The following is a 14,896-nucleotide window of genomic DNA, read 5'->3' as shown; positions in this document are numbered from 1 at the left end:
GCCTGGCAAGCATGCGGCCCGGGTTCTATCTTCAGGACCACGTACAAACAAAGATGTTGTGTCCGCCTATAACCAAAAAATAAATACTAAAGTTAAAAAAAAAAAAAGAAAACAAAGGGCAAGATGTCTGCTTATGCTTTCTTTGTGCAGACTTTCAGAGAAGAACATAAGAAGAAAAACCAATGGGGGCTGGGGTTGTGGCTCAGTGGTAGAGCGCTGCCCTACCCGTTCGAGGCGCTGGGTATGATCCTCAGTACCACGTAACAATAAATAAAATAAAGGGGAGGAGGGGGAGGGGGAGGGGGAGGAGGGAGGGGGAGGGGGAGGAGGAGGAGGAGGATCCTGTCAATGTTCCAGGTAGGACTCTGAGAGGTGGAAGACAATGTCTGGGAAAGAGAAATCAAAATTTGATGAAATGGCAAAGGTGGATAAAGTATGCTATAATCGGGAAATGAAGGATTATGAACCAGCTAAGGGAGGCAAGAAGAAAAAGGACTTTAAAGCCTCCAAAAGACCACCATCTGGATTCTTCCTGTTCTGTTCAGAATTCCGCCCCAAGATCAAGTCCACAAATCCTGGTATTTCCATTGGAGATGTGTCAAAAAAGCTGGGTAAGATGTGGAATAACTTAAGTGACAGCGAAAAGCAGCCATACATCACTAAGGCCGCAAAGCTGAAGGAGAAATACGAGATGGATGTTGCTGACTATAAGTCTAAAGGAAAGTTTGATGGCTCAAAGGGTCCTGCTAAAGTTGCCTGGAAAAAAGTGTAAGAGGAGGAGAAGGAGGATGAATAAAAAACTGTTTATCCATCTCCTTGTGAATACCTTAGAGTAGAGGAGCACCGTGATTGACACATCTTATGTGAGATGTGTCTGTTACTCTCAATAGGTTTAATTACAGAATTTGATCACGATAGTAGTCTCTCAAAGTGCTCTAGAAATTGTCAGTGGTTTACATGAAGTGGCCCTGGGGTCCAGAGCACCCTAAAACTGTATCAAAATTGTACATATTTCCAAACATTTTTAAAATGAAAAGGCACTCTCAGGTTCTCCTCACTCTATGCATTTTGCTGTTGGTGTGACAAGGCATTTGAAGATGTTTCTGGCACTTTTTAAAAAATTTGTAAGGTTGTGTTAACTATATGGTTATTGGCTAGAAGTCCTCAGTTATCAACTGTACGTATCTATAGTCTGTAAAAAGAACAAAACAACCAAGACAAACTCTTAATGCTCCTTCCCTAGCGTTGAGGCTGTGCTGGAAGATGCCTTTTGGAGGGGCCGTAGCTCAGGATGTGCACTGTGAGGCTGGACCTGTTGACACTGTGGTGGGCATCCATTTAGCTTCACGTTGTTTTATTTTTGTATGTAGTGATATAGCATTCTGCTGCCTTTGTTAGTTGTAGAAAAGGGGGGGGGCTCAGCTGGCATGAGAAGTATTTAAATTTTTTTAGTTAAGTACAGTAGATTTTCAACTTTGTTTTCAAACAAACTGTAGAACTCTTCATTGTCAGCAAAGAGCCACTACATCAGTGAAAGTTCAAGAACCTTCTGTACTTAAATGCAATTTGCAATGTTATGTTATTTTTTGTATGTTTAGAATGCTGAAATGTTTTTGAAGTTAAATAAATAATATTACATTTTTTAAAATATAGGAAATGTTATGTCCTGAAATACAAGCAGGTCTTAATGGTATTAATTTAATTAAAAAAATGAAACAGAAAAATAGGAAACACTAACACTTTTTTTGGAGAAAAGCAGAGCTGAGGAAGGAAGTAGGAGTCATGAGACACCAGGTCTTCACTTATAACTGTCCCACAGAACAACTCAGACGGTGTGCTCCACATCCAACCATCTGCATTAAAAGAGAGATTAAAACCATTTTGTTCCTTATTGTGAAAGAGAAAGGTCAGGCTCTCTACTCTGTGGGACTCCATTCTTTCCCAAGTTCACAGCAGCATACTGAGGAGCACTTTGGACTGGAAGTACTGATGTTCTAAAGTTCATTAGGAGTTCCAGTGTAAAATCTCGATTGGGGGAAATGAGAATTCCTGATATTTGAGCCTCTTTTCTTCTCAAAGAGCCTACTTTGCGTTTTTGACTGAGGTCTAAACTTCTGATTTGATCTAAACTCCTGATGAGATCTGTAAATCTTTGGCCTCAGATAAAAACTGTTATACTTGAACTGTCACTCTTGGAAACAGCTGGTAATGAACCCTTTCAATTCTCAATGAAATCCTTTGAGGGAGTTACTATTTTCTCTTAATTAAGACTGTTAAGAACAAAGGCAGAGAATTTAACCAGTTAGTCCAAAGTCACACTGATGGTAAATGGCTGAGTCTGTTTAGAATCCAAATAGTCTGGTGACACTACTCCATCAAACATGCACAATTTCAGGTCATCAGTCCAGTAACACTGTCACCGATACAATCCAGGATTTCGGAAAGAATAGACCAAAGTATATCATTTCAGCCGGGTTAGGTGGAGCACGCCTGTAATACCAGCTACTGAGAAAGCTGGGGCAGGAGGATCCCAAGTTCGAGGCCAGCCTGGGCAAATTAGTAAGATCCTGGGTAAAAATAAAATTATAAAGGACTAGGAATGTAGTTCAGCGGTAGAGCGCATGCCTACCATTGTGTGAGGCCCTGGGTTCAATCTCCAGCACCGGGGTCGCGGGGAAGAAAAAGAAAACAAAATACCGTTTCCGACCATGTTGCAGGTCAGTGACGAGAACATATGACGCGACTATTGCGTCACACATATGATTGTAAATACACACAATCTCAAAATTCGCCAGACCCCAAACTCCGTGGACAAAGTTTCACACAAACACAGTCATATTACATCACTTCTTCATAGTGCCGCTGGAAGCTTGACGCTCAGACCCACCGGGCCTCCAAGAACCCTTAATCTTTCCCCCCTTCACCTCAAAGAAGCATATCAGTCTAGGGCGGAGCCCCCACCAGACGGAACTAAACTGACTGAGCTGCGGGGCTCTCACGGACCAGATAGCCTAACGCCTCCAATCGGCCGATCCAGCCGACGTAAAGAGGAAGTGCCTTTTTTACAGAAACTAATGTTGTGCGGCGAAGGTTTCTGGGAGCTGTAGTCTCCAGTAAGAAAGCGACGGACCTCTTCAGATTCTTCTCTGTATCAAGTTGTGCTCCCAGGCTCTTAAGAATGGGTTTCAAGGGAGGCAGCTCCCACAAAACCTCAAGATGATCCTCTGGCGCGGAGCCGCGTGCTCTTAAATGCCGCCGTTTGTATTCACACAGCTTGTAAATAGGAAGACCAGTCCTGCCTGGGTGAGCCGCGGGGTCCTCTGGGAAGTGTTACCCCGTATCTAACGGATCTGGGCTAGTGTTGCTCTCCGCCACTGCCACCGCCACCGCTGACCTCGGTGGCTCCCTATCATAGCCCTCGCGGGCCGTGCCACTTGGGCGGCGCTGGATAGTGGACTCGCGGCCTGTGTCAGTGGGCTGGGTGGTGAGTCCTCGGAAACCCTGGAGCATGGAGCCTGGGACTCTTTGTGCTTGGTGGGAGTAGGGGCCTGCGGACCCGCGCAGGTGTCCTTGGAAGAGGAACGCGGTGAGGGGCGATGCCTGTGCGGTTGGTTCCCTGGGACCGTGGCAGTAGCGTGTGAAGGACCGTGACCGCATGGCGTGCTGTGATTGGCATTGCGCTTTCCCTTTTATGTTTAGTTGTGATCCTGGCTGCGAACATGCGTGACTGTGGGATCGAGAGTGAATGAGACACTGCGAGGATGGAAGGTTTTGTCGGTAGATGAGACTGAACGGGTGCTGCATTTGTGTCGTTTTGGTAATTGGAAGTGTGTTTCTATATGAAACATCAATAGCCCCAACACCTGAATATTTTATTATTTTTAGCCTTGTTTTCATATATTAGGTGATTTATGTACGTGCGAAATTCATTTTCCTTACTCTCCTCCACTCCCCAAATCTCAAAATACAGAAAACCTCAGAGAATAAAAATCATTCATAACTCTACCAGCTTCACTACCACTGCCAACATTTATTAACCATCTTTTTGCCCTACCCTTTGTGAATATATACGCATGCATTTTTCTTTTTACATATGTGCATAATGACTTAAATATTGCAAACATACATACACCTTCTATAACCTACTTTCTCATTTAACAATACATAATTAGTGTCTTTACATTAAACTATTACAAATTTATGCCCTCATTTTAGTTTTTTTTTTTTTTTTTTATACCTTTCAATACATTTATCCCTGTTGGGTAGTTTGGATCTTTCAACTTCTTGCAAAGTGTTATCAACACTTTCCTTATTAGGAGCTATTTGGCACATTTCAATAGTGTTTTTTTGTTTTGTTTTGTTTTTGTTTTTGTTTTTTTTGGTACCAAGGATTAAACTACTCAGGGGCACTCAACTTTAAGCCACATCCCCAGCCCTTTTTTGTATTTTATTTAGAGACAGGGTCTCACTGAGCCCCACTGTTGCTGAGGCTGGCTTCCAACTTGGGATCCTCCTGCCTCAGCCTCCCGAGCCCCTGGAATTACAGGTATGGGCCACTGCACCCAGCTTCATAGTGCTCTTTTTATTTTTTTAAATATTTATTTTTTAGTTGGACACAATACTTTTATTTTGTTTATTTGTTTTTATGTGTTGCTGAGGATCGAACCCAGGGCCTCACATGTGCTAGACAAGTCCTCTACCGCTGAACCACAACCCCAGCCAGTGCTCTTTTTTATTCATTATTTTTTTTGAGGCGTGGGTAGGTTCCTAGAAGTGGAATTAATAGATCAAAATATATGTCCCAAAGAATTCCTAAATTTCTCCAATTATTCCCAATGTAAGAGTCCAATAATATGCATTATTATTGTCATAGTATAAGACTGCCTGTATCCCCACACTCATGATAACAATAGATATTATAAATAATAGTAATCTTTGTTAACCTCATAGTTATAATTTTATTTTGCTATAGAAATTTAATTTTCACATATTTGATTACTATCAAAGTCAAGCATTTTAAAAAATCTTTGTGTGTGAATTATATGTTTTCTGAAGTAGTGTTCTCTTTTCAAATTTCTTTTTCAGAGTTGTTCTTGTATTAAGGAGTATTCATAGACTCACCATGTATTGAATGCTGTGTAGCAGGCACAAGTCCTATGTGCTTGGGATATAAGCGTGAACAAGAGGAAAACCTCCTGATATCATGGTACTTACGCGGTTGTGGGCCAGATAATAAACAACGTAAGTAAGTTAAATACAAAATTTATTAAATGGTGAAAAATGCTAAGAGAAAATATAATGTGGGAGCATATTTAGAATTAGAGATGGGAATTAGTGTTTTAGTTGGGGGCAGTCAAAGAAAGCATCTTAAAAAGATAGTAATAAAGATGTAAAGGAACAATTTATGTGTATAACTTTAGAAAGGTTATCACATGCAAAGGGAATAAGAGTTATAAAAATCCTGAGGTGGCAACATGCTTGTGGTTTAAATAAAGCAAATGAAGTGGGGAGAGTTGGGGGAAAAGAGAGATGAAATTTAAGTGGAGAGGAGGGCAGATCAGGTTTGGCCTATGGAACGTAGTAGTGATTTTGGCTTTGATGGGAAGCTGTTGGAGAGTTGTGCATGGGAGTTACATTATCTGTTTACACTTTATGAGTAGTGCTTTGTCTGCTCTGGTGAGAATGGACTACTGGAGAAAGAATGAAGAAAGGGTAGAGAGGGAGAAAGGCAAGAAGCAGAAAGACTAGTTAGGAAACTATTACAATAATCCAGGGATATTTGAATTGTCATTCCTGGTTCATTTAATTGTCAGAAAAATTTCCTAAGAAATAAATTTCCTTCATCAGCTTTTACTCACTCTTCTGCTCTGTATGTGCAAGAGAGAATAAATGGATTCTTTCTATTTGTAGGGTTTTGGGATATTGAATTTGTTCCTCTCATCTCTTAGTCTTATTATTACATTATATATTCATCAATTTTAACATCTTTTATGTGGTTTAAAATATTTACAGTTACTATATATCTATATCTATCTATCTATCTATCTATATATATATATACGTTATAGGTGGACACAATACCTTTATTTTGTTCATTTATTTTTATGCAGTGTTGAGAATCAAACCCAGTGCCTCACACATGCAAGGCAAGTGCTGTACCGCTGAGCCACAACCCCAACCCCACAGTTACTTTGGTTTTGAAGCTCATATTTCTCATCTTTGTTCACTCTTCAAAATAGCTTCTGAGTCCTTTGAACACATCCCCAGTAGTCTTTGACAGTGTCCTGCATTTATTTTCTTTTTGATACACACACACACACACACATATTTTTAGTTGTCAATGTGCCTTTATTTTATTTATTTGCAGTGCTGAGAATTGAACCAACTGCCTCAAACATGCTAGGCAAGTGCTATACCACTGAGCTACAACTCCAGCCTAGTGTCCTACATTTCTGTTATGACAGGAGACCCTGGATCATTTGGAACATTTCCTGCATGAGGCATGAAATCAGTTTTTGGTGTGGTACCTTGATTTCTTTTAGTGGGAAATGGTATTTTAAGACCACAGTTATAGGGCTGGGGTTATTGCTCAGTGGTAGACCACTTGCCCGGCATGTGTGAGGCATTAGGCTCAATCCTCAACACCACGTTAAAAAACAACAACAAAAAAGAATAAATAAAATGAAGGTATTGTGTCTTTTTTTTCCAGAACTAAAAAAAAAAAAAAGAAAGAAAGAAAATTTAAAAGCCCACAGTTGTAGTGCTTATTACTGTTATTTTTTTTTTTTAGAGCGAGAGAGAGAGAGAATTTTTTAATATTTATTTTTTAGTTTTTAGGCAGACACAACATCTTTGTATGTGGTGCTGAGGATGGAACCCGGGCCATACGCATGCCAGGCGAGCGCGCTACCACTTGAGCCACAACCCCAGCCCCTTACTATTATTTCTAATTTTTGTATGCTTGTGTGAACAGAGCTAAGAAATATTTTCTTTTTTTTTTTAACAGTTCAATTAAGATATAATTCCTACACATTTTACCCATTTAAAGTAGACAATTCCAAGACTCTGTCTCAAAATAAAAAATAAAAGTGGGAATAGATGAATTCTAGATAGGGCAGAGAGATGGGAGGGAAAGGGAGGGGGCAGGGGATTAGCAAGGATGGTGGAATGTAATACACATCATTATCCAAAGTACAAGTATGAAGACACAAATTGGGTGTCAACACACTTTATATACAAACAGAGATATTAAAAATTGTATTATATATGTGTAATAAGAATTGTAATGCATTCAGCTGTCATTTTTTTTTAATCAATAAAAAATAAAATAAAAGTGGGGCACGATATGGCATGCCTACGATCCTAGTGGCTTGGGAGGCTGAGGCAGGAGGATCACAAGTTCAAATTTAGCCTCAGCAAAAGTGAGGTGCTATGCAATTCAGTGAGATCCTGTCTCTAAATAAAATACAAAATAGGGCTGGGAGTGTGGCTCAGTGGTCAAGTGCCCCTGAGTTCAATCCCTGGTACAAATAAATAAATAAATAGATAGATAGAGATAAATAAATAAATAAATAAACAAGCAAGCTAGCTGAGGATGTAGCTCAGTGGTACAGCTCCCTTGGTTTCAATTTCCAGTACCTAAATAAATGAAGTATACAATTCCATTAAAAAATATACATATGTGTGTGAATGTGTGTGTGTGTATATATATATATGTATGTGTGTGTGTATATATATATATATATACGTATATATATATACATATATATATGTATATATACATATATATACATATATATGTATATAATAGTGTATATGTATGTATATATATGTATGTATGTATATGTATGTATATATACATATACATACATATATGTATATATTATTATATACATATATATGTATATATATGTATATATACATATATATGTATATATATACGTATATATATATATATATACACACACACATACATATATATATACACACACACACACATACATACACACACAGAGCTGTGAAACTATCACCATAATAAAATTTTAGAGCATTTTTTTGTTTCTGCTATAAGTGACGTTGTACTCATTAGCAGTTATTCCCATAATATTCCCTCATTCCCACCCAGCCTAACCAACCATAATCTGCCTTCTGTCCCTTTACATTTCTTTAGCATATTCCAAACATTTCATAATGCATGAAGTCAGACAATCATGTAACCTTTTTGGACAGGCTTCTTTCACTTGTCATGGGTTCATTAATCTTATAGCAGGAAATATATTCTTAACAAAATAGACATGAATTCATACTGTTCTTTCTATTATTTAAAATCTAGAATTGCAGGATTTTAACTTTGGTATTGTTTTTGTATCTTTTATTTGCTTACCTATCCATCCATATATGTATGTATAAATAGATAGTTTCAGGCCAGGTTTAGTGGGGAATGCCTATAATCCCAGCAGCTCCAGAGAATCAGGCAGGAGGTTTGCAAATTCAAAGCCAGCCTCAGCAACTTAGCAAGACACTATCTCAAAATTAAAAAAAAAAAAAAAAATTTAAAAGGGCTGGGGATGTGACACAACAGTTAAGCGCCTCTGGGTTCAATCCCTGGTACAAAAAAGTAAAGTTTCAGAACAACTTTATCAGAACTTAACATTCCTACTAAAAATAATATTACTTTTTTTTTTAATTGGTACTAGGGATTGAATTTAACCTGAGTCAGTTAGTTAAAATGGTACTCAACCACTAAGCCACATCCCCATCCCCTCTTTTGTATTTTATTTAGAGACAGAGTCTCCCTAAGTTGCTTAGGGCCTTGCTAAATTGCTGAGGCTGGCTTTGAACTTGTGATTCTCCTATCTCAGCCTCCTGTGTCACCGTGCCTGGCTCACATTTCTTTATAGATCTATTGTTATAAGGGTAGATCCCTCTAGGGAAGTTTAGTCCAATTATTGTGCTTTAAAATAACTAGAACTAATTTCTCTTTGGTTAAGCTACAAACTGATAAATGATTCACTTTGTTTTTTTTTTTTTTTTGCTTTTGCTTTTTAGGTATAGCTTTTGTTTTATAATTATATAAAATATTTACATGGTTAGAAAGTCAAATATATAAAAACCAATTATATTAAAGTATATATATATAAAACAAATATAAAAAGCAAAGAAAGGGCTTGGGTTGTGGCTCAGTGGTAGAGTGCTTGTTTCACATGTTTGGTATCCTGGGTTTGATATCCTAAGCATCACATAAATAAATAAAATAAAGATATTGTGCCCATCTACAACTAAAAAAAAAAAAAATAGGACAAAGAGAAGTCTGTGTTTATTCTGTTAATGTCTCTACCACCTTGTTCCTTCCATATTCCTTTTAGTTACTTATTAAAATTTGTTAATTTTTATTTTTATTTTTTTAGTTATATATGGACATAATAACTTTATTTTTAAGAGGATTGAACCCAGTGTCTCTCACATGCCAGGCATGTGCTCTACCACTGAGCTACAATTCCAGCCCAGTTATTTTTAGGTTTTTAAATTTAAGCAATCATTTGTAGCTTTCTAACCTTGTTCTTTTTCATCTCATTTTCTCTAGCCCTTTCATCTTAAATAAATTTGAGGGTTGGCTTAACAAGTTGACTTATATATTTTTTTTGGTAATTATGATTGGAATTACATTAATCTTGTAGATAATATTGGGAAAATGGGCATCTTTGCCAACCTGACTTTTCCTATTTTTAAAAGTTGAGTACAGGAGGCAGACACCTATAATCCCACTGACTTTAGTGATTGAGGCAGAAAGATTGTAAGTTCAAGGCCAGCTTCAGGAACTTAGTGAGGTCCTAAGCAATTTAGTGAGACCCTGTCTCAAAGTAACAAAATATAAAGCGTTGGGGATATGGCTCAGTGGTTAAGCTCTCCTGGGTTCAGTCCCCAGTAACCCCCTCTACCCCCTGCCTGAAAATTTACTCATTTAGTTCACTTTTATGAACTTCTATAAATGGAAGAAGTTTTCTTGGTTAGGCCCTTACACAGCATTTTTTTTTTTAATATTTATTTTTTAGTTTTCGGCGGACACAACATCTTTGTTTGTATGTGGTGCTGAGGATCGAACCCGGGCCTCACGCATGCCAGGTGAGCGCGCTACCGCTTGAGCCACATCCCCAGCCCCACAGCTTTTGTTTGAATTATTTCTAATAACGTCTCAGACTTTTTGTCATTTTTATGAATTCTGAATAGGTTAGTTAAAATGGCACCCAGATCTCCTACAGTGTTTCAGTCAACTTTCTCCTGGTATTTTCTTTGGTATAACTTTTGTTTCCCAGAGTTCTGTAAAGGATTTTGTTGTTGTTGTTGGTACCAGGGTGCTTTTCCATTAGCCAGGCCACACTCAGAGTTCCCTCTTATTTCATTTTTGTTGATGTTACTCCCATTCCCATCCCCATTTTGTGGTACTTGGGATTGAACTCAGGTCCCTTTACAATTGAGCTATATTCCCAGTCATTTTTTTTTAATTTTTTAATATTTATTTTTTTAGTTTTAGGTAGAGACAATATCTTTATTTTACATTTATGTGGTGCTGAGGATGGAACCTAGTGCCTCATGCATGCTGGATAAGCACTCTACCACTGAGCCACAACCCCAGCCCCATTTTTATTTTTTGAGACAGGGTCTCACTAAATCTCAGAGGCTGGCCTGCAACTTGTGATCCTCTTGCCTCAGCCTCCCATATAACTGGGATTACAGGCATGTGCCAATGCAACTGATGCATGCCTTTCTTTTTAAACTGTTTATGTTTAAAGTGGGGCTTTTTTGTGGACACACATAATTAGATCTTGATTTCTCATCTCCTCTGCGAATCTTATCTTTTAATTGGTGTATTCAGACATTTTACCCTTGTAACTTTTTGTACCACCGATTAAATCCACTGAGCCACATCCACAGCCTTTTTATGTTGTGATTTTTTTGAGACAAGATCTCACTAAGTCGCTTAGAACCTTGCTAATTTGCTGAGGCTGACCTTGAACTTCCTATGCTCCTGCCCCAGCCTCCCAGGTAGCTGGGATTACAGGCATATGCCATGGCACAGGGCTACCCCTCTAATTTTTTATGCAGTTGGATAATATCTACCATCTTTCTAATTAAATTGTTTTTTTCCATTTGTTCCACTTGCTTTTGTTTTCCCCTTTTTGTTTGGTCTTAATTGAAATTTTTATATGATTTCATTTAATCTGTTTTATTGTATAATTTGTACTTCTTTTTAAAACTTTTTAAGTGTTGCCTCTGAATTTTCAATATTATTTTTAACTAATCCAAGTTCACTTAAAAAAAAATGCTAGACTGCTTCATACACAGTGGAAGCCTTATAACTGAGTGTTCCCAATTTCTCTTTCCCATTCTTGTTGACATTCCTGTTATTCAGTTCACTTATCCATGTGCTATAATCAACCACTACATTGTTATCACTGTTGCTTTAAATGAACATTTATCTTTTAGATCAATTAAGAATAAAAGAACCAAAATATTTTTATTTTACTTTTATTATTCCTTCTTTGTCTTCCTTTCTTTATGCAGATTCATTTTTTACATACAGAAATTTTCTTCTTTCTGAAGAATTCCTTCTTAATAATTTATTCAGGGTAAATCATCTTGATAAATTATCTTAGTTTTTCTTTGTTTGAGAAAGCATTTTTTCTATTCATTTTTTTTTAAATTTTATTTTTTAGTTGTAGTTGGACACAAAACCTTTATTTTATTTATTTATTTTTATGTGGTGCTGAAGATCAAACCCAGGGCCTCACATGTGCTAGGCGAGTGCTCTACCTCTGAGCCACAACCCCAGCCCCTCCTATTCATGTTTGAAGGATAATTTCTTTCTTTTTCTTTTTTTCTTTTCTTTTTTTTATTTAGAGACAGGGTCTTGATGAGTTGCCTAGCACCTTGCTATTGCTGAGGCTGTCTTTGAACTTGAGAGCTGCCTCAGCCTCCTGAGCCACTGGAATTACAGGTGTGCATCACTGTGCCCAGATCAGGATAATTTTCTTCGACAGAAAATTCTAAGTTGATGGGGTTTTTTTTCATTCCACTCTTCTTGCTTGGGTGCCATTGTGCCTCACTATTTAAAGTTCATTGCACAAACTTTACTATATCTTTTCATATGTAAATTATTGTGCCAGGCCAAAAAACATGAAGCCATATGAGTAGTCCTTCCCATAAATGGTTCACAATCCTAGGAAAACAGACAAATCAACGGATACTGTTGCAGAGAGAGAAATGCCACAAATTAGGCAAGTTCATGTGGTACAGGAATATAAATAGATTCTATAGATATAGATATCCTAGTCAAGTGATAAAATATTTTTTTTTCTTTAAGAACAGGAAAGCATTGATCAAAGGAAAGATGAGCTGGTCAGAAATCAGGAGATGGTTCTAGGTGTGGGAACATGATGAGCAGTGGTTAGGAAGCATTGAGTGTTTTGTGTATTTTAAGAAAGGCATGTCATTGTATATGGCTGGAGTTTAATTTCTGGGGGTGAAATGCTGCCCCTCTTCAGTGTGGGTGGCTGAACCCAAGTCACTCATGTGAATTTGGGATGATGCAAAATACCACACAGACACAAAATACCTTTTATAAGCTTCAGGATGGTTTCCCCATCTCTTGGCCTCAGGCTCCCCAAGAAGGGGGCAAGAGAAGGTCACAAGAGGCTCGAGAGAGAGAGAGAAAGAGAGAGAGAGCGTGCGCACGTTAGGGAATGGGCTTTTATTTGGGGGGACGCTGTTTCTTAGAACATTCTATCTGAAAAGGGCAGAAGGGGTAGGATTACAAAGGAACAGGTGAAGGTAACTCAACCCCAGCAGGTGACGCCTACACCTGGAGCCACGCCTTGTTATCTGAGCTGGGGTAACACCCAAGTTACTGAGGAAGACAATAATTGTTCAGGACCCTTGTGTCAGGACTAAAGGTGCGTCCATCCAGATCATCTCCCCACAGTGAAAGATGAGACTAATAAGGCATTCAGACAAAATTGTTAAAGAAGTCACATTGAAGAAATGTAAGCAGGAGAGTGTTTAAGATGTGTTTTATAGGTATAGAATTCTTGATTAAATCCTGGAATTTTAAAAAAAGGGATTTAAAGGATATTTTTTAAATAATTAGGAAGATAGAAATAGAGATAATGTATTAAATTTTATTACTTTGGCAGAGTTCAGTAATTTTGTTGTGGTAATGGCAGTATGTTTAGGAGAATTTCATACTTTTTAGAAGTACAAGCTGAAGGAGCTAAAGGTAAAGTTTTTGTTTTTAGAGAAGGAAAGAGTAAATGTGGTAAATGAAAGCAATTGTTAAATACAGGTGAAGGATTTCACAAGTATTATTTGCATTTATCTTTCAATATTTTTGTAGTTTGAGTTTTTAAAATTAGATGTAAATTGGGAGGAAAGTATGCATATAAATGTGTTTATAAATGTGAGCTAGAGGAAAGGAAGGTTGGAGACAAACTATTTTCGGAAGCTTATTTCTCATTTTCAACCTCCTACCTAAAGAAAAAGTTCTGTTAATAGGGAGTTCTGTTACTTAATACTTAACAAAGATGAGTGGGAAACTTCCTCCTCAAATGAGAGGGCCCCGATATTCCCTAAGAGCAAGGAAAGGCTTATAAACAAACCTTGGTCCTTTCATTGTTGACTTTGTTTGGAAAAGCCTATTTCTGTGTGTTTATTTTATTTTATTTACTTTTTGCTGGGGAGGATACCAGAGATTGAATTCAGGAGCACTCAACCACTGAGTTACTTAGTGCCTCACCATTGCTGAGGCTAGCTTTGAGTTTGCAGGCCTCCTGCCTCTGCCTTCTGATCTGCTGGGATTATAGGTGTGTGCCACCATGCCCAACTTTATTTATTTTAAACTAGTGATTTTATTATTTGAAGTAAATAAACATACATGGATATACATACATATTCAGACCTTAATACACACACATACATGCATCCGTATCTATATATATTCACATATGCAAAGACCCAAATATATATTCTTTTTCTATATATATGTTTTTTCCCCTGAAGATTTCCAAATGATATAAAATGGGAAGTAAGACAGGCATGGTGGTGCACACTTGTAATCCCAGAGACTCGGTAGGCTGAGGCAGGAGGATCACAAGTTCAAAGCCAGTGCCAGCAACTTAATGAAGTTCTAAGCAACTTAATGAGACCCTGCCTCAAAAATACAAAATAAAAAGGGCTTGGGTTGGTTGTGGCTCAACAGTAGAGCACTTGCCTAGCATGTGTGAGGCACTTGGTTCGATTCTCGGCACCCTATATAAATAAATGAATAAAATAAAAGCCCATCAACAACTAAAAAGATATGTATAAATAATTTTTAAAAAAGGGCTGGGGATGGGACTCAGTGGTTAAGCACCTGGATTCATCTCTTGAACCAAATAAATAAATAGAGAGTAAGACACTGTTTTGCTCTAGATACCCATTCCCCTTCTATCAGGACAAATACTGTTTGTCTCTTATTTATCTTGGATCTATATGTATTTTGACTATTTTTAAAATTGTGAATAAGAAGGCTTGACCATTTTCCCAGAAGAACTGTTAGGTTATTCACAATTTTCTTCTGAGCTATTAACTCTTTTGGGACCTTCCTTATCATTTCAATCCCATCTCTTGGGTGTGAGCTGAGAATCCCTCTCCCTTATTAGGAATGTAGTAATTCCCTTTTGTTTCCTCATTTGTAGAATGGAGCTCTAATTTTTAATAAAAAGTAAAAAATTAAGAATGTATTTCAAGCCTGGCAGTGCTGATCTGTAATTCCAGTGACTTGGGAGGCTGACACAAGATAATCACAAATTCAGCAACTTAGTGAGATTCTTGTCTCAAAATAAAAAATAAAATGGACTGGGGG

At 37.7% G+C, this 14,896-nt stretch overlaps 1 protein-coding gene and 1 pseudogene across 5 annotated transcripts in view; both read left to right on the top strand.

Moving 5' to 3' along the window:
- Positions 1-382: 382 nt before the first annotated feature.
- On the top strand, positions 383-772 carry LOC144250360 (high mobility group protein B3 pseudogene; annotated as a pseudogene).
- Positions 773-3,121: 2,349 nt separating this feature from the next.
- Positions 3,122-14,896, top strand: part of LOC113175100 (zinc finger protein 569-like) — a 127,150-nt gene continuing 115,375 nt past the window's right edge. For 3 of the 5 annotated variants that reach the window (XM_077793045.1, XM_026379261.2, XM_077793041.1), the window contains exons 1-2: positions 3,122-3,303; positions 5,086-5,241. The gene's annotated coding sequence lies outside the window, so the exon portion shown is untranslated. Of the gene's footprint in view, positions 3,304-3,363; positions 3,485-5,085; positions 5,242-10,052; positions 10,123-14,896 lie in introns of those variants that run through there. The other 2 variants (XM_077793042.1, XM_077793043.1) reach the window with 2 other exon arrangements.

This window comes from Urocitellus parryii, chromosome 15 (genome assembly GCF_045843805.1).
Source record: "Urocitellus parryii isolate mUroPar1 chromosome 15, mUroPar1.hap1, whole genome shotgun sequence".
Taxonomy (NCBI): domain Eukaryota; kingdom Metazoa; phylum Chordata; class Mammalia; order Rodentia; family Sciuridae; genus Urocitellus; species Urocitellus parryii.
Note: the sequence above shows the minus strand (reverse complement) of the source record. Positions and strands in the feature narration are given on the sequence as shown.